This window comes from Pithys albifrons, chromosome 5, assembly GCF_047495875.1.
Source record: "Pithys albifrons albifrons isolate INPA30051 chromosome 5, PitAlb_v1, whole genome shotgun sequence".
Classification (NCBI taxonomy): Eukaryota; Metazoa; Chordata; class Aves; order Passeriformes; family Thamnophilidae; genus Pithys; species Pithys albifrons.
Genome location: NC_092462.1, coordinates 50,195,572 through 50,220,946, shown reverse-complemented (window position 1 = coordinate 50,220,946; position 25,375 = coordinate 50,195,572).

The following is a 25,375-nucleotide window of genomic DNA, read 5'->3' as shown; positions in this document are numbered from 1 at the left end:
CAGGGGAGACCTTATTGCTCTCTACAATGACCTGAAAGGAAAAGGTGGTCTCTTCTCCCAGGCAGCCCGCAATAGGACGATAGGATACACTCTTAAGCTGTGCCAGTGGAGGTTTAGGTTTGACATTAGGAAGAACTTTTTCACAGGAGTGATTGGACACTGGAATGGGCTACCCAAGGAGGTGGTGGAGTCAACATCCTTGGAAGTGTTTAAGAGAAGACTGACTGGATGTGGCACTTAGTGCCATGGTCTAGTTGACAAGGTGGTGTTAGGTCACAGATTGGGCTCGATGATCTCAGAGGTCCTTTCCAACCAAGTTGATTCTGTGAAAATAGACAACTGGGCAATCACCAACCATATGAAGTTCAACAAGAGGAAGTGCCAGATTCCGCGGCTGGGATGGGCAAGCCTGGATGTATGCACAGATTGGGGAATGAGAGATGCTGGGAAGCAGTGCCACATAAAGGGACCTGTGGGTCCTGGTTGATGGCAAGTTGAATATGAGTCAGCAGTGCCCTGGCATCCTGGAGGGCCAGCCATGTCCTGGGGGTCATCAGGCAAAGTATCTCCAGCCAGCTGAGGGAGGGGATTATCCCCCTCTGCTCTGCACTGGTGTGGCCTCTCCTTGAATATTGTGTACAGTTTTGGGCACCATAGCATAAGAAAAATATTAAGCTCTTAGAGAGTGTCCAAAGGAGGGCAATGAAGATGGTGAAGGACCTTGAGGGGAAGTCATATGAGTGGCTGAGGGCACTTGGTCTGTTCAGCCTGGAGAGGAGGAGACTGAGGGGAGACCTATAGGCTACAACTTCCTTGTGAGAGAAAGGGGAATGGCAGGCACTGATCTCTTCTGTCTTCTGTCATCCTTTCCGGTGCATGGAACTTGTTTGCTGAATGCTGTTTTTTGGAATTTTTTAATAAATTGTCATAGGTCATGTATGTTTTTTCACAGTGTCTGTGAACATATGTTTTTCATCAGAAGATAAAGACTGAACTTGAAAGTTGTGTAAGTTCTCCCTGTTGGGCTGTTTGTTGCAGGGATAGACAGACCAAGAACTGGACAAAAAGCAGAGACATAGATATAAGGTCTACATGGCATGTGTCTGTGCAGCTGCCATGCATGCTTTCCAAGTCAAAAGGATTAGCTGAGAAGGACTTAGAAGTAGAGTTATAGGAATTTATAGATAAAATATTTTCAGATCCTTGCATAAAATAATGCCCTTTTTAGTATTTTTTTACTGTGAAAATATTAAAATCAGGTAACCAAATGTGCCATCAAAATTTGTTGTAAATGTTAGATAACACCGCATGGCCAATTATTTCTAGATATTTCTGGTGGGTTTAAATTTTTTTTTTAGTTATATTTTTATATGTTTAAGAGAATAATTGCTAAGCTGTTACATCTGAGTCTTTGCCCTAGGAAAGTGATAATGGCTATGATGGATGTGAAAAAGAAAAAATAACGCTTTGTTAATTAACAGAAGAATGGAAAAAAAAGAATTAAGCATAATCACTGTCTTCTGTTAGGAGAAAAGTAGAGTGTGTGATACAGCACAGCTTTGAAGCACTGAACCAAGTCAATCAATAACTTCATTAAGAAGAACAAGTAAGGCAGTAAACTCAGTATTTCACCATCTTCCTTTGGCTTCCCCTGCTCCTCAGAGCTCTGTAAGACAAACCTGCTTGCCTGGAGTCATAGCAGAGATAAATAATAGCACTGAGATTAGAAACCCAGAGTTCCAGTTCCCAGAATATATTTATTTGTTTTCTTAGTGTTTTGTGTAAATCTATTTTACTCTGTCCACCAGATCTGAGGGTCTGAGGAACCAGTAAATTCAGAAGCCAAGTATGAGAGCAGAGCTTCAAAGTGCTGTGAATTATGCGACTTTTTCACTGCTTCAGCTATTTCAATTTTTGTCAAAGTGCAATCTGTTACTGAAAATCATATGAAGTATACTACAAGGAAAAACTGAGAGGCTTTCTATCTGCTGTGTCAGAGTAGCTGCATTTGGAGCCTTAAAAACTGCAACAATAAAAACATGAGTTTTAGTATTGTTCCTTCCAAGATAGTGCCTTTCTAAATGTGATTTTGGAATTCCTGACTTTTGATTGAAAAACCTTGATTTTGCCCTAGTTATTTTGCCTCTAACACCTGCTAACCTATGTCAAACTGTTAAAATAAGTGTATTTTCTTTGTTAAAAGATGACACATATAAGTCTAAATTTATCCCTTAAAATATTTTTACTGGACTGAATAAAATACAATAATGAGAGGCAAAATACATAACATTGGTCACTACTTCTAAAGATACTGAATAAGAGTGAGTCACTTCACGTTATCATGATTAATTTATATAAGAATGGAAATATTATTAGAATATTAATGCAATTATGGCGTCAACTCCACTAATGTCATGGATTCAGTATTGCTTTTAGAGCCATATATCGCATACTTGGAGTCAGGAATCTAAGAGTATGTATTATTTATTTGGTTGCAACCCTTCACGGTGGTGGCTTGGTGAATGTTGCGTTTTACTCATTTACAAGTCTAACTGCTGTCATAAATCATTGGTATTAATTTTTATTTCATGTAGCCAAATGGATTTTGCTCCCCTCCCCTCATTAGTGTTATTCCTATAGGAAATTACTTGTGGCTTTAGAAAAACTAAAATTTTAGAGCTTTTAATGCACTCTGCAATCTGATGTTCCTGGTAATTTACATATTAAAAACATGATTTATCAAGAAAATATGTGCTATTCTTATCCACAGGGAGAACATGGTATAATTAATTTTTATTCCTTTTTTTTTTTTGCTTTGACAACTTAAGCCTTGATTGCTCAGTATAAATTCTAATTATTGGAGAAAGATGACAGATTCAGGATGGAGAATAGAAGGAAGAAGCCAGAAGCAAAAGGCTATTCCCAGGATAAAGAAGCCATCAAAATGCTAATAAGCCCTGTTCCAAATCAGTATTATTGTTTCTTTATTCAGCTTTATTTATAAACACAAACATCTGAAGCATTTGTTCCATCTGCACAGACTAAAAAGCTCTGTGTCCACTGCTCCAGAACCTGCAGGGAATAAAAGTCCCTGTTCAGGGAGACAGCTTTCAGAAGAAAACACTGGCCTAAAAATTAAGAAGAGTCTCTAGAAATCTAAAGTTTCAGTGGAAAGCCTAGTTTATACACAAGTTGCTCTGAATCAACTAGACAAGAGAGAACTGAATTCTTGGTCTGATCTCAGTCTGGTGGATGTTGGAGCAAGGGTAATTAGGAACCTAACATCAGCCTATGTGAGATCCCAGAAGAAAAGAGAGTTGTCTAATTTATCTGATTATTTGATGGACAGGTTGGGTTGTAGTTTGGGAGAGGAGAAGCTCTTGATGTATCATTACATCACTTGAAAATTGTAAGGGAAATGGGAAAAAGGAATGGACAGGGCAGAAATGGGCATGGGATAAGTAAAAACAACAAAACAACAAATAACCCAAACTCATAGTTAAAGGAAAATCAGAAAAGGATAACTCTGAAGTAGAATACAGGACTGAGTTGAAAGAGCACTTCTAACTCTTGCCTCAAGAACATTGCTTTAATTTCAGTTGCAGATCCAAAAAGGGAGCAAGACAATCTCACTGTTTGTCACAGTGGCAAGCTCACAGCGGTAGTAGAACTGAGTCTGATTTGTTGATTATATGGGTAAAAATGCCAACACAAATCTTTAAAATAAAGAAAAAAGAATAACTCTACAAATTAATATTCTGAGAGATGGCTTAATGAAAAATATTTTTCCACATTTGTGAAGAAAAGCAGAGGACAAATTCAACACCCTCTTTGAATATGTTTTCCTAAATGTGCCATTTGAGGGCATTTTAATTTTTATTTTTGAAACATTTAACAGAATAAATACCACTGGCACTTGAGAATAGGGAGGTGTGTGTAAGTATACATGTATGTTACTTTGATCTTAGGTAACTTAAGGAGACTTTGCGTCTTCTTGGAAAGAGATAAAGACATTTAGTTGAAATGAACCAAACATGCACTAGACATGATATACCTCAAAGAATAATTAACATAGTGATATGTATGGACAGATTATAAATAACCTGCTCATAAACAGTCCTGACTTGTACTTGAAGGAAATAATTGTCGTAGGCAGGGATGAGAGATTTCACTGCCTAAAGCAGCAATCTGAAAATGTTTCAAGAAGCCGATTGTAGTCTAGAGATAGGAAAAAGACAAAGATGACCACAGAATTTTCACTTTTTTAAAACAACGAGCCTGATTATAATGAAAAACAGTTTCTGCAATACAATTGCTCTGTAATGTATTTTTTACATAGAGTGAAAGCAAATTTCCTTTCAAGTTGTTAACATTCATGGAATTGACATAAATAAGTTTAGTTTTAGGCCAGAATTCCTTAAAAAAAATAAGAAAAGAGAAAACTAGTAACCATATCATAGTGAATTCTTCCAAAAATAAACTTTCTCTCTGATTAAACTTAGCATATCGCTTTTAAAGAAAATATTTCTTTTTATTTCCTGTAGAATTTATTGGTAGGTTAGCAGAGTAATTATTTATATAAAACATTATTTCAAAACAAACAAAACCAAACAAAAGATTAGTTGAAGTAGTATATATAAATCCATAATGAGAATTCAGAAATTTTCAATATTCAACATAAGTATTTTTAAAATAATCTAGTCCATAAAGAAGTCATAACAATTTTCTTTTTTTCCCTTTTGATCTATTTTTCATATTTATGATATATTGTTCTGTCTTAAAGAGATGGATTCTTAAGTCAGAAACTGCTTCTGTATTGCTGTGGCTACCAAACAGATTAGTTCTTAATATTTCCCTGATATTTCTGTCTCTTCCTTTAATACACAGTCAGTGGATCACAATAAGTCAAGGCATGCGTAAAAACATTGCTTTTAATTGCTTTTAGAGTCATCAGGTATTTCCCTTGACATGCACCAAGGCAAAAACAGTGAACATGATTCCTGGGCCATACTGTGTCAACATTACAGTAGTGAGGCTACATGAAAATCCAGAAATGGTGTGCTGGAAGGAACAGTACAAAGAATTTAGAAGATTTTAAGTAACTTTCTGCTGACTTCCAAAAAAGGGAGACATTTCTTTTATGCACTACAAGCTTTCACATCCATCTGGTAAGCAAGAGACAGCATTTAAAATGGAAATTCATAATCCGTAGCTTCTTCAAATTGTGATATTATTTAGTACACTGCATCCTTCTCATTGTGTAGATTTAAATTTTCCTGGCTCCTTGTGCAATGCTTCAGGTAATGGTAACTCTGGACTTTTCATATCACTTTTTCATCCAGTCTTCCTTCTGGTGGTATAAAATTTATTGGTCTATTTCTGCATAGCATCTTAGTTCTCATGAACATGTGAACTGAAATTTTCTATTTTGATGCAATTGTCAGCCCCTTATGTTGTCAAACGCTTCAAACGCTTCCTTTATTTTGTCAGAGATTATATTACACAAAAGCTTATCATTTTTTTAGTAACATAGATATTATTCCATTATTTCTTTCTCCAGTACCTAATTTGTTGGAAAGCCTTTTGATTTTGTGAGTTGTTCTATAATCATGGACTATCACTATTTTGCTTAGGATTAACCCTCATGTTTTGTAGGTTTGGACATTGTCATTGTCTTGCAACTTTTTGCCTGCAATAAAGATATTGGGATGTTTGGTGTTAGCTTCTGGTGGTACTAGTGTGTGTGTGTCTCATTTCTTCAAAGTAATCTAGTCTTTACTTTATGCTGTTACTCTGTTACCTTACTTGTCTTTAAGAGATCCTGACTGGTACAAGCTTGCCACCCACTTTTGCCACCCATTTGACTTATTTTACTATTCCCTGCTCTTAACAGGAACTTCAGCTTTGGAAGTAGCCATGCATTTTCTCTTACTTTCTTTTACCTCTGGACTTTTTGTTATACATATAGATATATGTGTGTATTTAGCTAATTATTCTGCTACCTATGTTCCCACAACTTCTGCCATTGCTGTTGCTCTCTGGTGACTGCACATCATTTCAAGCTGGGCAAGACATTGAAGCAGAAGTCCTTTGACAACATGGGGTTTATTTTGGTTTTGCATGTGTCTCTTTCCTTTTGCTTTCAAAATATCAGCCAGTGACATTTTTCATTTGTTGATTTAAAGGATGGGTTTTCAGAGTAGGAGCAAAATCACGGCATTAGTTTAAAAATATGGACTTCTTGTGTAATCCACTACTAGTCTGTAAAAACTAAATGGTTCTGCCAGAAAGCAAAATGCACAGACAATTGGCATCAGTTGAAGTAGTCCATTTACAGAAGACAACCTTACCTTGGAGTATACATTATGTCCCTCTGTCTAGAAACAAAGAAAGAAAGAACTTAGATTCTATTGGATAGATTTCTAGGGTTTCATGGTTTTCATAATTAAAAAAACCCCACATTTTATCTCATATAGTATAGATGATTACTTTCTCAATTTTAAAATGGATATAACCCTTTACTTACATCTTCTTAAAGGCCTTAGTCAAGGCACACTACACTTTAAATAAAGGCTCCATATTTGTGTTTCATTGATGAACTGACCCTAGTTTTTTATCAAGATTATATGTGATATCCTTGATATAATGTACTTTCATGACCAAAGGTTTTACATGGAAATTCAGAGTGGACACAGAAATAATATTTCTATTTCTCAGGATATAAAATGAGTATTCTTTTCTTGTGGTCCAAGGGCTAGTTCCTTGGCCACAGGGAAGTAGTGTCATTTGGACTTGAAACACAATGGTTACATCTGATAGCCAGTCATCTTAAGTATAGTTTACTTTCAGAAGTGAAGAAAGATTTGTCACGCCCCATTGGTAGGTGTGTGATGTTCGTTATAAATTCTCCTTAGGCTGAACAAAGACACCAGATACATGTTTATTATACAGTTGCCATAACTCCAGCAACCAGCCCACGGTTTACATTCAAAAGGTGTTGACTTTTGAGCCCTTAAATACTTACAACACACTTCCTCAAGAGTGAAGTCTAACAAGCCCTTAATTTTGTACAGTGCATTTCAGAATGTTCTTAACTGCCACAGCAAACTCCTTTAAACATTCTGACTAACAAGCCACAATGCACCACTTCTCAAAGGTGTTGGCTCACAAATCACAACACACAAGCTCCCCACTCCCACAAAAAACTTCAGTGCCAAGTACAGAGTAGAATATGGTAACTGTGCTTTGTACAGGAAAGGCAAGGGAAGAAAACAAAGAATAGCTAGGAGCTCTTAGATCCTGCCTTGGTCATTGTCTGGAGTCGACTTGCAAGACAACGACGAGTGAAAGAGAAAGAGAAGTAAAAAAAGGGTGAGGAGGTCCACTGCTCTTCCTTTTAGAGTTAACCTGGTTCAGCCTCTTAGGTAAGCTAGATTTTTCATGCTGTTTTTTTTTTGTGCATGCACAGGCAGCCCTTCACCTTGTGTGACTGCTTATCTCACCACCCTGTAATTTGGAAGATGTGTAGCTTTTCAAGCAGGAATCATGAGATAAAACTAAGAAGTCTGAGCCTAAGGTGTTACTGTTTCCTATACTCAGATTTTGGTACCTTTAAGTTGGATGCATATTGAATCTCTTGAGTTTAAAGTATTTGTGTTTATGATTGACCAGCAACAACTGATTTGTGTTTTCATCTATTTCTTTGTTCAGAACCCAGCTTTAAGCCAGGGACCTTCCAGTCCAGTCTCCTATTATTTCAGGTATGTTGTACGGATATGTGTAGTTCTGTTGGTTTTCTAAAGCTTCAGTGTGTCTATATAACAGACAGAGCAGATGTAAGTCACAATAAATTGTCTTATAAATGAAAATATTAATGGATAGTCATGTTCACTCATTTTGAAGAGATCAGGACAATATTTTATCTTCAAAGATTGTTTCAAAGAAGATGTGTATTGTATTGAATAAAGACAAATAATCCGACAGTTTGAGGCAGATATCAAGTAAATAATAAAATTCAGTAGAATTGTGACACTGACATATCACAGCTGAATGTGTGGTAAAGCATGTCACAAGAATAACATTGATTTTGATGTAAATCAAAATCCTATGGGGTTGATACTTCAGAAGGGAAAGTGCCAATATTTCTACAAGATATTGCACTGAGGATAGGTCAGGTTTTTTCTGCAATTATAAGTATGCTATTGCTGACATCAGTGGAAAGTGGGCTGATTTGGAAACATGTAAGACTTACAATTTGTGTGTAACATAGCTGACTGTCCTTGCATAGAACTTTTGCAGGAACTTAACACCTCCCCTTTAAAAAACCTGAGGAATAAAGTATATCTTACCTAGTCCAAAAAAACCCAAATGGTGTGGGGACTGACAGCACTCTACAGATGTTTGCCTCTCAGGAGAGCTGTCTGCCTTTTTTTATGTGGGATATGCTTAACACGTGGATGAATTCTTTTCAGATGAAAACACCTATGTTCCCTGTTTGCTTTAGAAACTCCCAAGGCAAAGTATGTTCCAGCCAGTCCATCCACTGGAACAGAGCTTTGTGTCACATAACATTCTGATAAAGTACATATTCTTTAAAATGGAATTGTTATTTTGTGCTTTGTTTTACTCATTCCTGTTTAACCAAGCGTTACTGGGAGAACCAGCAAATGAAGAAACTTCCGAACCTTCTTTTAAAGTCAAAACTGTTGTATGAAGCCTATTTAGACTTTTGAAAGCTGAAAAATTGAAATTTTATTGCAGGAAGTTTATATCCTATTCAGGCTACAGACATATAGTAGAGTTATCACCATGCTTTGGGAATTCCTTACCTCTCATGACCTTTTCTTTTTTCTGTGAAATGTCTTTAAATTTGCCATGTGTCTACATGTTCAAGTCCTGTATATCCCATTATGATCCTATGTCCTCTGTATCACCTTGTCTGTCCTGTGACTGAATTTAATGAAATTAGAGCAAGATCATCTTCAGGTACCTCATTTTCATTTATTAAACACATCTTACAAGGGAGACCATAGACCTCTTTAAATGAACTGTTTTTCATCTAAATGCATTGTTGGCACTAAGTATGTTTAAAGAGTGGTTTTACTGCAACACCCCCAAAGCACAAGGAACAAAAAATAGCACTGTGGGGTGCTTAGTTAGATATTGAGACAACACAGATCAGTATGAGACAGTTGCCTGCTGCACTCATTCCAGCTGAGAAGACCCCTTTTCTCTGAGAGGCTTCAGAGAAATTGCAGATTGCTCAGCTATCAGTGTTCCTATAGAAGTGAATTATTTACTGGTGGATATATGATAATTTTAGTGTCTTGCCATTCATTTTGGAGAGAAAGGGAGCTTTTTTTTCCCCTTAAAAACATAAAGAAAGGACTTCTTTACAACAGCAGTTGACTTACAATGAAGATTATATTGTACACCTAATAGGGTGATATAGGAATGGGCACATCTGTCAGGCCTATTCCTTCCTTCCTAGTAAGGGTGTCTACTGGGAGCATTTTTTTGCAAATGCTCCTATAGTCTTTGTAAAATTCAATGTACCAGAGAAACATTTGCAAGGTTTAGATTGCTTGGAAGTGCTTTGCAATGTCTGTATTAAGAGTAGCTTCAAGTCATTTGATGAAGCAGTGCTTGAGATCTAGACTTCAAATACAGACTTATCCCCAACAGGATTGAGTATTTTACAGACTGTAGTTCCTTGAAGTGGAATCTGAAATTTCCACATGACTATTCAGGAACCCACCTATTTGTCACTACTTCCAGGCAATGGAAAGAACTTTCTCCTCTACTACACTCTAAAGACTGAGGCATAGTTAAAATGATGAACATCACAGAATCAGAATTTTATAATGGTTAGTGTTAGAAGGGACCTTGAAGATCACCTGCTTCCAATCCCACTGCCATGGGCAGGGACACCTTTCACTAGAACAGGTCACTAAAAGCCACATCCAACCTGCCCCGAACACTTCCAGGAATGGGGCATCCACCAGTTTTTTAGGCAACCTATTCTAGTGCCTTAACACTGAAAATAGGTGACAGCCTTCCTGGCTGCTGTCCTTCATGAAAACATTTGTAGGGCAAGTTTGTTCTGAGATTGCCAGTCAGAAGCATTCCCTCTGCTAACAAGAAGAGGGATATCTTGTCTTGGTGTAGGCATAAGGCAATCATAAAACTGCTCAGCATTATGAAGACTGAAGTGCAACTGAAATAATTCTGGAGAACTAGAAGAAATGCTTACAGAAGAAACAGACCCTTGGGGCCAAACAGCAACCAAGCATGAAGATTGCAAGGTCCATGCCAGACCAATTTTAAATTCCCAACTGCAGTCCCATTTTGTGACTGGTCCTTAGAGGCTGTTCTTTTCTTGCCTTTTAAAGCACATAGATCAAGTCAGTAGAAGTTAAAATAGGTGATTTTTACTCCATGCTGTTACTTTTTGTATTTTTTTGTAATTATTTGAAATTTTAACAATGTTTTTTTAAAGTGCTGATATCAGTGACAGCTGTACTGAGATAGATCCTGGTGCTTTTATTCTTTTAGACTTATATTAAAACTTTTATGTGTTAGCTCCAAAACATTTACAAATTCTCCTTTGGCCTACTTAGTCTCATTTTAGTAACTGTACAATGCCCTACAGCTATAATAGCATACTTACACCTAAACTGAATATATATGAGCAAAAATATTATATCAGCATTAAGCCATCAGTAATCTGAACCTTAACTCAAACTTCCAATCTCTCTTAGTCTAATAGCAATGATTTTTTCATGTGTATATTTGAATGACTTCTCTGTTATTTAAGTTGTATTTTTCATTCAAAGTATTTTTTCTGATTACTATACCCTTTGGAATGTATTGTTAGCAGTAAAATCGCACACTTATCAGGATGAGTATTGGCAAAAAAAAAGGATTTGATAACTGGGTAACTACTCTTCTGTCATCATCTCTAAGACCTGAAAAATGATATTTCCCTACTTTGTAGTTAAGCGTCCAAAGAATTTGATTATTAGTAGGCATTCAGATGTCATTGTGACTATCCATAAAGAAAGCTGTACAAATGGATTTTATGACATCAGAAAAACAAAAATCTTATTGCAGAAAATGATTGCATAGACCTATAACCTGTATGTTAAAAAATGCATTTTTAGTGAACACAGTTTTAATGCAACTATACAAATTAAAACCAAATTAGGGAGGGAAGTTGGACCAAGCTTTACAGTGAGTGTTTTTCTTTGAGGTTATTTTTTGCTACTATTGATTGCTTTTGAGATATATATGTGTGTGTGTATATATGTCTTTTAATGAAGAATTATACTACTTTTAAAAAAATCCTTCACACGTTGATTTTGTGCCTGCAGAGACCTTGCTTTGTGCAAAAGTGACAAGCTCCTAGGAAGAAATTATCTGTGGTAGTCTTATATAAATTCAGCTAACCTGCTGAGACATTTTATTCTCATAAGACACCACAAAATTCCACTTTTGCTAGTACCTTTGATGGTGATTCTTTGAGCTATCTAAAGCACTCGTTTGTGACAAACTGACATAGTCAGCAGGATCCTAAATCAGGATTCACAACATGGTGTGATAAATTATATGAAAGAGTGTTAAAAATAGAATCAAGTTCTAATAACTAAAATATTTTAAATTATAGGTATCTCACACAGAAGAAGAAAACATTTTACTTTTAGGTTTAACATCTGAGTTTCTGTACTAACAAGATTATAAAAGTATTTTTATTGTGTGTGATCCCTAAGAACTGGCATATATTTATAACCCCAGCTAATGGAGTGCAAAGAAAAAGTTTTCTAACCGCTTAGTCTGATAATTTTTTTTTCTCACATCAGCCTTCAGAGCCACATCAAGTAGTTCAGAGTTTTTTCAGATGATGTGTTGTACTATGGCAATTCAGCCTAATCCAAATACGTATCAGTCATGCAGGCAGATTATTCTTTATCAGGATTCACTCTAAAGAACTTTGAGGAGGAATAAAGTGATGAACAGAAGGTCATAAGGACTGAATGTTTTCTTTCCAGAACATGACTTAGAAAACTGTTCACCACTCTGGAGGAACCCCAAGCTAAATCTTTGTTTCCCTAAATGGTAGATATTAGGATAGTTGCTCATACACAGCAGAAGAAAGAAAGGGAAGTTCCTTGATAGAAAGATGATGCCATTTCAGATTGAACATGAGAAAAAAAATGGACAAGGAAAGAATAGGCAAAAGTAAGAACCAGAGAGCAGATTAGCACTTAGCACAGGGGAGAAAATAGAGGAGGAGGACCTATCTACAGCTAGCAACAAAATTAAAAAGCAAAGAAAATTAACCAAAATTTTATCCAAGACTGTGTAGGACACATTTCCTATTTCCTACTGAAGTAGGATTCTTGTGCATTCCTTTGTTAGAATGCCAGTAAAAATGAAAACAATCTTACTGTTGTGTTTACTATTAATCTGAATCCCGATTAACTATACTCAGCTAGGAGATCCTCTCCCATCCACCTTAGGATCTCATCCAAGCCTGTAGTGACTTGTGACTTTTTCAATGCTCCAGTTTTGTTTTTTGTCATTAACTGAGTGTATTCTCATCAGTGAATCCCAATGAAACTAAACCTGCTGGCTTTCTGGTGTGGTTGGGGATGTGAATAGTGCAGAACACTCACTACTGCTTAGGTTTTATGCAGTTCCAGTTGTGTTTTTCATCCTTTGCTGCCACCATCATGAATGGCAGATAATGGCATGTTTTCTAAGCCAATCAAGCTTTGGCAGGGTTTCCTGACTCAAAGGTGTCACAGATCTCTTTTCTGCAAGAATAATCCAGTTTTCTCCTTCTCTTACAGTCATAAAATACTAATCTCTTTCTCTAGCGTTTGGTCTCCTTACCTCCCTTTTTGGTTATTTTTTTGCAGGATCTGTAGTAATAGAAGCTGAATGAACTTTCAACTCATTATTTACGGGCGCATCAGCTGCTTTTCTCTGTCAAAATATTTTTGCCCAAGTTAAGGCTGTCCAAGTGTGGAAATATTTCTGTCTTTCACAAAGAGTACTTATAGCTATTCTTCCATTGATCATTACTGTCTTTGAAACATATATTTGCAGATATATGCAAAGAAGGGAAGAATCTGATTTTAGGAAAAAATTTGATTGGCAACTGGAAATGCATAGGTATTTCCACTATTCATTTGAGTGGTCAGCATCCTCCTTTGACAGAGAGAATCAATTATTCTTAAAATCCTTATCCACTTTTCATAGTGTCAAAGCAATGAGACTAGGCCAAAAATATGGGCAACTGTAACAGCTGGCCACCCTTCTTTCTCTTGCAGCAGTGATCATGAATATAAATATAGGAGAGTACAGCAGCATCCCTTTCTGCAAGTGCAGTCTAGAGAAAAGCAGCCTTTGCTGTCTTCCATTATCAGAGTTCTGAGACCTGATGTCTGATGGTGGTACTACTCCTGATGACTTGTTTCAACTGAATATGTGCTTTGGACTGTCCTCCTTTGACAGTGTGATGGAAATTTTTCTGTCTGAAGTTAGACAAGTGTTAAAAAATGTCATGCTTTTAACAGCTCAAAATAATACTAATAATCTTTTATTATGACTAGTCTTCTCTTCCCTGATATTTGCTTACTACTAAATGAATGCCAGTGTTGTGCTCATACAGATATGCCATAAAGGTCTGATGTTTTGGCTTGTCACTCAGGGTGGGACTGAACCTCTAAGTGACATTATCCAAATGTCAGCTGCCCAGAAGATTGCTTTGTAGGCAGTGGACAGAGTGAGGAACAGCCAAATGCTGATTAATCCCATTTACTTTGGCCATCCAATGTTAAGATAGAAGATTATGTCTTTGGAGCTGCCTCAGTTTGTCCTTTGTCTCTCCATTACTTCCAGTGGGGAATGCCACAAATGTCTTATTGTAAACACATAACTTTCACACAGAAGGAATGTTTCTTTCCATTGGTGGTCTGTCATTCTCCACTCTTCTGTGTCTTTTTAAATTATCTTTGCTTACAAAAATTTCGGAGTGAGCCTGAAAATAGGCTATTTTACCCTAAGATTGGCTGTTTCATCTACCTTTCCCTAAAGGTCTTGACTTTTCAGATGCTGTATGTAGCTCAGGCATCTCAATGTTTAATATTAACAGACTTTTGAAGTAAACGGCCACCGGATGGCAGCAGAGGATAAAGATAAATAGGAATGGTCCAGTCCATTTCTGAAGCAATGGTCTTTGAGAACTATTCTGGTATTAAAGAGTTGACTGTAATTTTTTTCCTTCTAGTAGTCTTATATTCTTAATTTATGTTTATACATTATTTTAAATTTGTTCTACCACATTGATTTCTAATATGGGTAGAAATAATTTTCCCCTGCTGAGATATGTATTTTGAAACCTCAGTATAGATTTATTTTAAATCACCTAATATGCATTTTTGTTTTGGTTTGGTTTTCGACTCGTCCACTGCATTTTCTACTCACAGTGAGAGATACAAAACACAGTCTTGGAGATATGCAAATGGACACCAAGAATGAGACAAAATTATCATGGTTGCACTGAAGTCTGTTAAACTTCTGATTCTTAAATTATTGAAGGTCATGTTTGTCTTATATAATTTTGTGGTCTCTGCCTTGTCTTTCCTAGAGGGACTAAGCCTTCACTTTTTCTTTTCTTTTTTTTTTTTTTTTTAAACTCAAGGCTTGAGGCTAAGATATTCATTCAATCTGCCCTTTCCTTTGAGGACTGCTGCTTGAAACCCATTTTGCATGGAGTAGCTTCCATGGAGAGCAGTAGAGACCAGAGGTTTCCAGGCTGGGGAGGGTTTCTGTGTGGGGAGCACTCTCCAGTGAGCTGCACTCTGCATGCTCTCAGACAACACTACTCCCTGGCCAAAACCCCATGTGAATACCAACACCAAGCTTATAATTATCCTCAAGTCCTTCTTTCTAGGAACCTTCTGCTAGTGGCATTTTGAAAAGCTTTGCAGCAGAGAGAACTCAGAAAACCTGCTATTGAGTTTGCAGACTTTGAGCAGTCACAGGGTGCTTCTGTCTTCTGTGGAGACTCTGGTGTGTTCTGTGACTCCTCACTGCAGCCTCCACCTTCTCTGTCTGCATTTCACCCCCCAAAGGGATGATTTGCTTACTGCTAAACTAAAATGCATTAAATATGCCACTAGTAGTTTTCCATGTTGGCAGTTGCAGTAGTTGCCATGGGAATGTCACATCATGTAAATGGGTGAAGAGGCAGCTCACAAAACAGTATAGATTAGAGATGTGTCCCAGAGTATTAAAAACATATACAAACTGTGTTCTGTATATAACCACACCGATTTCTGTCACTAAAAGGGTTCAGGAAAATAAATTGATACTTCTCTATGCCTGTTTTGTAAATGAGTATCTTAAATAAATAAAACATTTAACTGTGATGAGTAATCTCAGTTCTTTAATAAAGGATGGAGTTATGCTAATTGAACAGCAAAGTTGTTTGTCAGGGCTGACACATATCTGCATACTTCATTTATTCCATTAATTCATTTTCTGCAGCATGTAATTATGATCCCTTGCACAAGTGACAGAAGCATAGATAGCATTTCAGTGCAGGGCTATATATCTATTTTTTTGTGATCAGTGGAGTATAGCAGTTATATCATTTTTATCTGGAGCATGCCGAGAATAACCAAAGGAGAATTCTAATGATGATGGACTTTTAAATCTTGCATTTATTTATTAAGCAGCAGACATGAATTTATTTTAAGTTAATGTGTGTATTTTTTTCTTTTTTTATTGCTCAGGAATTAAAAGTTAGAGAGAAATTGGCACTAGGAACTATTAAAGGAATTAATAATCTGTAAGCATCAAGGGAAAAGAAACAGCATCTTTGTAAAGATAAGGGAATAACTGATGTTTAACTTATGCTATAGCAAAAATAAGCGAAATTCCCTCCACGCTGACTAGCCTTTTTAGCTTGCATTTCAATTTTTTTCTATCTAGAATGTTTCTTATTTCATATTGAAACTGTTCTCTTATGTATGAATCATCTAAATTAGAGTAGTTGAATAGATGCCCACCACTCTGGTGACATGCCCTAATCACAGAGTGTTTTCTTTCTCACATTCTGTAAACAAACTCTATTTTCCAATATTCTTAAAAAGTTACTGTAAAATAGAACTTTGTGGCAGATAGGACTGGATTTGTTCCTTACCATAGTATCTGAACATCAGCACTAGGTTTCTTTCTAGTAAATCTGTGTGCAAGTTCACTCTGAAAGAGGAAATAATTAAACAATGGGTAAACATGGTAAATCATCAGCCTCAATAAAAGACTTTCTAATGAGAAGAGTCAATTACTGTGTCGTGGTGAACACAGAAGCCTATTTTTACCAGAAAAAATGTTTTCTAGGATTGCTCAACAGAAGAACTCATTTCAGACCAAAAAAATCCATTGAGTTCTAAATGTAATCATAATTGTCACCTATTTTTACTAAATGTCTCAAAATTTGTGGTCAAGTTGAAGTGATACCTTCATGTGAAAAAGATACTTTTAAATAAAGAAATGTTTTCTTAAGATACATGTCACACACTGTCATGACTGCCTAAGCATTTCCTGGATATGGACTGCTTGTAAACGTGAGAGAAAAATGTGTACCATATTTTCTACACATCTAATTTGACAAGAACTGAATTCATCTGTATTTGGACAAGGATGCTGTGGCTAGTGCAGCCAGGTAACCATCTTTGGTGTGCATAGGAAATAGCCTTTGTGTCAAGACTTGGGTTAATTTTATTTTAGAACCAGTGCTGTAATTTCCGGTACCAGGTTAGTGCCTTCTGGTTTTGGCGATCTCTCATGAAGAATGTCAAACTGCTTCTGAACTCACATACAATATGAGTTGGCATCTTTGGTGTCAGATAATAAAACAGGAGAGATGTTTCTTGCTGGTTGGTCTCCTCAGACTATCAGTAAAGTGACTTTCAGGTTCTGGATTTGAAGGTCAAAGACTGAACTGTGGCTGTTTTTTAATACAAACTGGCCAAATGTACTGCATTGCAGAAACAGTTCTACCTCTTTCCCTGTTTTAGAAATATTTGTTTTGGAGGTATTTTTGTACCAGATTGTAATTTCTGAGCAACTTTGAAATTGTGAGTAGTTCCTCAAGGGTTGCCAAACCTCCACAGAATCATACATTGGTTTGAGTTGGAAGGCACCTTAAAGATCATCTAGTTCCAACCTCCTTACATGGACAGGGATACATTCCACTGGATCAGGCTGCTTAGGGCCCCATCCAGCCTTCAACACTTCCAGGGATGTGGAATCCAAAGCTTCTCAGGGCGACCTATAGCTTACCAACCTCGCTGCGAGGAATTTCTATCTAATATCTAGTCTAAATCTACCCTTTATCAGTTTAAAGTAATTACCCCTTGTCCTGTCACTACATGACCTTGTTATAAAGTTTATTTTTCTCTTTCATGTAAGCTCCCTTCACATACTGAAAAGCCACGATAAGGACTTCCCACAGCCTTCTCTTCTCCAGGCTGAACAACCCCATCTCTCTCAGCCTGTCATCACAGCAGAGGTCCTCCAGCCCTCTGATCATCTTTGTTACTCTTCTCTGGAGTCACTCCAAAAGACACATGTCCTTCTTACATTGGGAGACCCCAAAGCTGGACACAACACTCCAGGTGGGATCTCACCAGTGGAGGGTAGAGGGTGTGAATCTCTGCCCTTGACCTGCTGGCCTGGCCACACCGCTTTTGATATATTTTTCTTTCTGGGCTGCAGGTGGACACTGATGTTCGTGTCCAGCCTGTCATTCACCAGTACCCCTAAGTTTTTCTCCTCAGGACTTCTCTCAATCTGTTCTCTGCCTATCCTGTATTTCTGCTTGGGATTCCTCTGACCCACGTGCAGGACTGTGCCCTTGGCCTTGTTGAACCTCATGAGGTTTTCATGGGCCTACCTCTCAAGCTGTCTTAAGCATGACAGTCTTAAAGTAAAAGGAAAAAAATTCCAAGCAAGTGAACACACTCAAACAAACCCCCAAACTGTCCTACCAAGTGAACTCACTGCATTTAAAGGTTTCCTTTCTGAGTCACTAGAAAAAAAACCCTATCAAATGCAGGTCATCTGTCTCTTATTCCTGAAACAAAAATAGAGCTATGCCTTAAATTCCTCATCATCTGGTTAATGAAATGTGCATCAATCAATACATTTGTTGTCTTACATTATCTTTGAATATATGATGTCATCTTTGATGGAGCATGAACCAAAGAACAGAAAACTAGAGGTTATCACCACTACTCTGATTGGTTTTTGTCCATGAGAAAATTAGGTGGTCTTTCTGATTTAGTTTATTGAGCACTATAATGGGTATGCAACACTGAGCTGTAACATATTATGAAGATTATATAGTGTGTTACGAAGTATTATGAAGATTTGCAGTAATTCCAGAGCTTCTTTGGCACTTAATGATCTTTTGAAAGTATTATTGAATTGGGTAGGTCGTTTCTTATTTTGTGATGAAGTAAATGAGAGAATCTCAGTGTTTATCATGAAACATTTGATTATTAAGCATTAGGAAATGAAGAATTGTATAATATTACAACTTGTTCTATCAGCCTCCTCTAAGATAGTTTTATTCTTTAGATCTGAATGACTTACAAGAGGCTGTTGTGGGTATTTTTCAGCAGAAGTAGCCTAATGGTTTGCTGCCCTGCATAGTATACAGGTGTGCAATATCTCAGCCATAGCTTTCTGAGTTATGCCTTAATGTGAAAAAGAGTTCCTTCTGAGGAAATCTTCACAAATTAATGACTCATCCGAACCACCTACTTTCTTTTAAACAATGCAATTACAATTAGAATATCCTCCTTGCTGAATTATTAAAAAAAAAAAAAAGACTGAGAGGTACCCTTGCAGATACAATTTTGTGTATTTTGGGTGTATTATAATTAGTGTTGATTGGATATAGCAATGAAATGTCTAAAAATGGCACATGGAAAAACTTTGTCTGTACATATTACATTATGGACTGACTAAAAATGTAATAAATATTTTGCACTATGCACATATGTTCTTGCCATTATAATCATCATCATGGCTAGGCTTTGCAAATGAAGATTTGGGAAGGGCACTACCCACACTTTCAGAAGTGTGTCGGTGGCTAAAAGGGCTGATGCAGGATAGGCAAGTCCAATCACATAAGGCACAGCGGAAAGTCTCCTTGCGTGATATTGGCAAGGAATGGTTCTTTCTGCATTGTCTTTTCTCCTCAAGACTGACTCTCCATGCATTCTCAAAGGAAGCAGCAGCATCGTGAATGGTGTGTCTCCATGAATCCCGTTTGGAGGCCAGAGTGGACCATTGGTGGCAGTCAATATGGCCAAGGCTGAGGTGTTGTTTCAGGGAGTCCTTCTATCTCCTCTTCAGGGCTCCTCTCTTGTGGCAGCCGGTGGTGAGTTCACCATAGAGCACAATCTTCAGGAGGCGGTGATCCTCCATCCTGGAGATGTGCCCTGCCCAGTGCAGCTGTGTTCTCACCAGCATGGCCTCAATACTGGTGACCCCTGCCTGTTCAAGAACAGACACATTAGTCACGTAATCAGTCCAGACTGTACAGAGGCAGCACTGATGGAAGTGTTCGAAGAGTTGCAGGCAGTAGCAGTAGATGACCCATGATTCATCTACAAAAGAGTAGACAGTACAGTGGATCTATAGTGTTTGTTGCACCAGATTCTTATGAAGTTTTCCAAAAGCTCTGCATGCCTTTGCTAGCTTCTTGTCTATCTCTGTCAATCTTACCATCTGAGGAAATGGTGCTCCCCAGATAGGTGAACTGCTGGACTGACTTAAACTCTGATTTGCCTATGGTGATGTGAGGATGATGGAAGACTTCCTGAGGTGCATTATAATAGTTGTGTTTTAGAATAAGAGCTCTCAATTATACAGGCAAAATAACATTCATGCTTTGGTGGAACAGAAAGGTTAGGAAAAAAATGTAAAATGTACACAGAATCAACTGCAAAAAATACTTTTCATAGTAAAATTGATTTTACTGCAATGTATTAGACTGTTTTCTGGTGGCTAATATCAAAGGGAATAGATAACCATATAACAAGCAATGAGACCTTAGTTACTGGGTTTTTTCCCTACTTACACGTGGCACAGATGCCCTAAGGAGCACCAGTTGTTCATAAACATTGTAATTTTATTTTTGTTTTATTTGCTAAAGAAATAGGAAGCTTCTGAAATTTGCAGATAATGAGCAAGCTACATTTATTTTAGTGACCCTCTCCGGATACATTTTGGGTGAGACAAAAAACCAAAGTGCTTTTGAAATTTTAAGCATATGTGCAGCTTACTCTGTTGTGATATGATAATTCATAAAATTAGACATGTTCTTAAATTCTCTAGTGACTTGGGCCTGCATGTTGCAATCTTCTCTGGTGAACAGCTTAAGGCTACAGAAAGTCATCAAAGAAATTACAAAATGAGCAGAATTTCTATTACTTTGATCAGGGAATAATAGGGGAAACCAGAAAGGGAGCTGTAACGTTTACTTGAAGTGGTGGGAGGACAACTGTAGATAATATGTATTACATATTTATCACTAATGTTTTTCTCAGCTATATTTATTTGCATCTTCATTGTACATGAATTTTTGTTATTCACAGGAATTGCAGGGAAAAAAAATATGTGTCACAGTATCTCAGATTTTAAATATAATTTGTTGTTTAAAAAGTTACAATTTCAACTGCACTTCTTAATTAAGGCTTTGAAGTGTGACTCCATATATGAGAAAACACATTTTCCTTGTGTTTGAAGCTTTTTAAAATAGAAGAATTCCTTTCTTATATTTAACAAATTTGGTGAATTATTAGTTTTAAATATTGATTATATATTTAATAAGAACATTGAAATATTGTTTAGAGAAAAGGAGATGAATCAGAAAGGAAGGAGAGTCGATGGAACCCATCAACATCATCCTCCACTCACATAAACTGGTCAAACTGCTTCCTCCTTTCCCACCTCCACAGGCAAAGCCAGCTGATCTATCAGAAGACTCATTAGATCTTCTCTGGAGCTGATGCCAACTGGATCAAAGTGTGTCTTGGGTTGAGCTGGCAAAATGTCAACTGTCCAACACAGATTCAGAGCCTCTCTCTCCCCCCACCCCACTGAGAAAAGGGAGGAAAAGAAAAATACTCTGGAAACTCAAACTAGGTTTAAACTTAAATTATTTTTATATATTTATACAGAAAAGTGAAGATTAAGAAAAAACTACAATATAACACACAGTTACATAAGTTAGATATAACAACATTTTTTTACCTCCCACCAAAACCAGAGTTCATTAGTCTAGATTCATAAAATACTCTAAAAGACACCCAGCAAGGCAAAAGAGAGAGCATAACAATAAAATGTTTCTACTTCCCTGAAACTAAAACAAAATACAATATAGCGGTGGCAGGAGCAAGGCCCAGCACAGCAGAGCAGCAGTAGCACATCCTGCCTCCACTGCAGACATGATGGAACTGAGAAAACTCCTCCTACCTATCTCAGGTTTGTGTCATCTGGTATGAAAAATTTCTTTGGTTGCTTAAGTCAGGTGATACCTGTCTCTCCTAATCTATGTAGATTCTCTGAGCCTGCTAATTTGAGGCCTAGCTAAAACTACCAAAAAGTGACACCTCTCTGTTCCCTGTGACACCTAACTCCAGCCTAAGGAAAGGGGCAGAAATGCATAGTGGGGCAGTAAATCTGATCACAACTTGCCCTTAGATCAACTAAGGCTGATTTGGAAGAATCAGTGTCAGTTATTAGCAGAGATGATAGGGTGGTCCCAGCTGTCAGCCAAGCTCATTTGCAGTGGTTCACTCACTCTCCTCCTCCTCAGGGAGTGGAACGGAAAGGGAGAAAAAATAGGAAGATCAAGAGCAAAAGAACTCATGTGAAACTCTATTCCTTCACTCCAGACTCCTTTCCTTGCCCATTACTGTCACTACAGGGCACACTCCTTTCAGTGAGACAACAACTGACATGGGTAGGAGGGTTATCAGGGTTGTCGAGAGGACACAGAGGTTCCTCTCTTTCACTCCATCCTCATGCTTTTCCTCTGCTCCAATGTGGGCTCTCCAGAGGCTGCAGAAATTATCTGCTGTGCCATGAACCAACCCCTTTCTTCCCAGAGGTGCCACCAGCTTGGCTGAGGGACTCAGCTGTGCTCTACAGTGGGTCCTTTGGAGCCAGCTGGAACTGTCTGGAACCAGCTGTGTTCAGCCCAGAGCAGCCCCTGGCCTCTCCCCAGCTGCACCTGCAGCCCATATTCTGCTGCTGTTATCCTGAAATAAGCCTCAGATATTGTAGATGCAAGCAGAGCAGTCAGGATCTCAGTAGCTCTTAAACTACGAAAAGGCTAAAATACTTTACAGAAGTAAATTCTTGATTCATTTGCTGAATCAAAGCATGTGGGATTAATCATGATATCCCCTTCTTAAAACACATTTGAAGTTTGTTACACTGTAGATTATACGTTGCATGAGGATAAGGTTTTCATGGTATCTTAACCAAACTCAAACTATAACACAGTGACTCATACCAGGAGACTTTTTTCCCCCTTTCCTCATGCAACTTCATCCCAAAGTGTGCTTGATGGGTAAAACTTCTGTGCTGATGCCCCTTGCCTTCTCTCAGACTTTAGCTGTCATGAAGCAGTGAGGAATCAGAGGCACAGCTACAGGAGATGTAGGAAAGGCTGATTTACCACCACTATTACTACAGTCCATTCAGCAAGCTTGAATATTTTCCATGACATTATATAAATGTGAATTTTTGTCACTCAAAACATCAGTATCTAATTGTTTTATAGTATGTATTGTGGGAATGTAATCTGATAAAAATGGTGAATAGGCTACTTGGCAGAGGTGGTGCCATTTCAGTTTCTTTTGATGACAATGAGTACTGTGGGATTTTTGTTACTTGTGAAAGTGAATCCTACAACTGTAATATAAACTCATGAGAAAAGTAACATTGAGAAAAGTAGGTTTGTTTGAGTGCAGTAGTGATTTGCTCACTGTAAGTTGATAATGAGTTGTTTACTATGTCGAGCCACAGTTACTTAACTTACACAGTACCTATGCTGTCTGATTTTAAGCTGTTTCAACACTGACCCACTAAACCTCTTGCCTGGGCCAGGATATCTACTGACCCACTGGAGGAAGGGGCTCCAAAGTCTCCTTTGATTAGGAGTTTGGAAAATTTGACTTTGGGATTTAAGGAACAGCTGTTCAGTACTACTGTAGAGAAAAGCTGTCTTGTCTTCATAAATACCAGAATGCGAGTAATAAACCAACATACAGATTAATAGATGTCACAGGCTTGAGATGAGTAGCTAATTTCATGCCCTATGTATTAGCATAATTAGTTGTGATTTATTACAGAAGTCAAGCCCTAAGCTCCTTCGCTATGCAGTAAAACAGCATTCACTGTCTAAAAGAGAGTCTGCTGGAGGAGGTGCTGATGTTGAATACCCACAGTAGCAGTAGGTGCTCTCTTCATCGCCTGTGTAGTGTAGATTGCTTTGTAACCTTGGCTTTGACCTCCATTTTTAAGATAGTGCAAAAATAAGTAGAAAGAGCTGAAAGTGATACAGACTTCTAAGAATATAAGAAAACCGTATCTGCCTGGGTTGTATCTTTAATTCATTTAGTCTAAGGAAATAGAAAGAAACAACTAGTAAACAGGAAAATGAGAAGATGTGAAAGTGAGAAACACTAAAACAGAAAGATAACTGGGGCTTCCATGAAGCGTGTCTCTGAAAGCAAGTTTCAATGCAGGTAACACAATGAGCCTATCTGTTTTCCCTTTCAGAATTATGGATTTATAAGAGCCAGTAAAGTACTAAATAAGTAGTTCTGCTCTGATGTGAGATCCTTTTCTTTTTCTGAACCAGTGCGCATTTGGAGGTTTTCTCTCTGCAGATATTTTGAAAGCTTGACTGTTTGATTGCTTGAAAAAGTAACTAAGGTTGGACTTCTTCCCTAGTGGGCCGTCCATATGTTAGAGATTTCTAATGCAGAAATATCTTGTGTCACTTATCTTCAGGTATGAACAAAAGATGCATTTGTTTCATATATAAATTCTTTATGCTTCATTTGTAATGCATTATTCTTTATTATTTGCATCGTGCATTTACAATTTTACATGAGGCACTTTTTAATCTGCTACTGTACAGTCTGTTTTGTCTGAAGATATCCTTGAAATCTCTTGGTTCTGAGTTCATGTCTGGGTATCAACAATGAACAGTCAGTTTTTGGCAGTCCTAGATGATGCCTTTTCTGAACCAGTCAGCCACCACCTACATGGGTGACCTAGTAGTCATGCTGACTAAATAGAGCATCTAGCTGTGGGTGTTGTCAACATGGCTCAGAAAAACTGTTGATGTCTGAGTGTAGTTCAGGGACTCTGTTGTGTTTTAAACTTAAATTATTCATGCACTTGATCTGTAGCAAGACTCAGAAGTGTCTGCAGCTCACAAAGCAGAAAAAGCAATCTCACATTCCCCAAAACAAAGACTTGTGGCTTTCCTTGTTTGGATGACTGTTTGCATTAAATCAGAACTAGCCTGGTGCAAGTTCTTTTAGGGAAGTACATGTCATTTTTGTAAATTTCTAAAGGCAGTAATGCCAAGAAATATACTCAGAACCTTGTCACAAACTAAATGGCATTTTTCAGAAACAACTGTTACTGAAAACTCAGGAGTAAAAATGGTAAGTCTGTTGTGAACTGTTTACTAGTGAGAAATTTATACTAAAGGATGTCTTTCCTGGTAAAATGAAAACAGAAAGACTAAGAGTGATGGAAAAGCAGAGATGATGTACTGTTGTAGTATTTTTCAATAGAAAGGATCTACCTGCTTTGTTGTTCATAGAGTCATTTGGTTTATGTTAGAAGATTGCTTCTTACTGCAGGAGAGCTCAATCTTCATATCACAGAAAGATTCTAATCAAATGATGGTGTTCTTCAGATTTTGACCAAATCCTCTGATATGCACACTGCAGGTAGGATGGACAGTACTTATGGAAATCATAAACCACTACATAGCAAATCTATTGAAGACATCACAGAGGTAGCCATTGCCTGCCTTCCTGAACTTGACCATTCCCACATGCTGAATGTTGCCAGACTGTACATATGCAATTAGTCCACTGCCAAGTGCCTACCTCCAGGATGTGGTCTGGGGCAGTGCTCTGGTGTGCCAACCATTCTGGGGCTGGGGTAGGAGCTCCAGGGGATGTGGTGTGGCACAGTGCTCCTGGAGTCCAGTGACTGACAGCTGCTCCCGGGCTGACCAAGGAGGCTCCAGGGT